This window comes from Neopelma chrysocephalum, unplaced genomic scaffold (assembly GCF_003984885.1).
Source record: "Neopelma chrysocephalum unplaced genomic scaffold, ASM398488v2 Primary Assembly neopelma1_95936, whole genome shotgun sequence".
NCBI classification, from domain to species: domain Eukaryota; kingdom Metazoa; phylum Chordata; class Aves; order Passeriformes; family Pipridae; genus Neopelma; species Neopelma chrysocephalum.
The window spans coordinates 9,928-10,417 of record NW_020924587.1 but is presented as its reverse complement, the minus strand read 5'-3'; the positions used below and the strand labels follow the sequence as shown (position 1 = coordinate 10,417).

Sequence of the window (490 nt, the reverse complement as noted above, 5' to 3'; positions counted from 1 at the left end):
ATGGGGTTTAAATGGAATTTAAATGGAATTTATTTGGGTTTTAAGGGAGTTAAATGGGGTTAAATGGGATATAAATGGGTTTGAATGGGGTTAAGTGGAGTTAAACGGTGTTAAATAGGAACTAATGGGATTAAGTGGGTTTAAGTGGGATTAAATTGGGTTAAATGGGGTTAAAGGTGGCTAAACAGGTTTAAATGGAGCTTAAATGGGTATGAAATGGGATTTATTGGGTTTTTAAAGGGGTTAAATGGGAGTTAAATGGAATTTGTTTAGATTTTAAGAGTGTTAAACGGGGGTTGAGTGGGATTAATTGGATTTTAATGGTGTTAAATGGGTATGAAATGGGATTTAATTGGGTTTTAAGGGGGTTAAATGAAGCTTAAACAGGGTTTTAAGGGGGTGAAGTGGGGATTAAATGGGGTTAAATGGGGTTTAAATTGAGTTTTAAGGAGCTTAAATGGGATTTAAATAGAATTAAGTGGGGTTAAAT

At 34.3% G+C, this 490-nt stretch overlaps 1 protein-coding gene across 1 annotated transcript in view; it reads left to right on the top strand.

Moving 5' to 3' along the window:
* LOC113981053 (eukaryotic translation initiation factor 3 subunit C-like protein) overlaps positions 1 to 490 on the top strand; it is a gene marked incomplete at its 5' end in the record, with an annotated part of 13,017 nt that overhangs the window by 2,704 nt on the left and 9,823 nt on the right. The window lies entirely within an intron of this gene.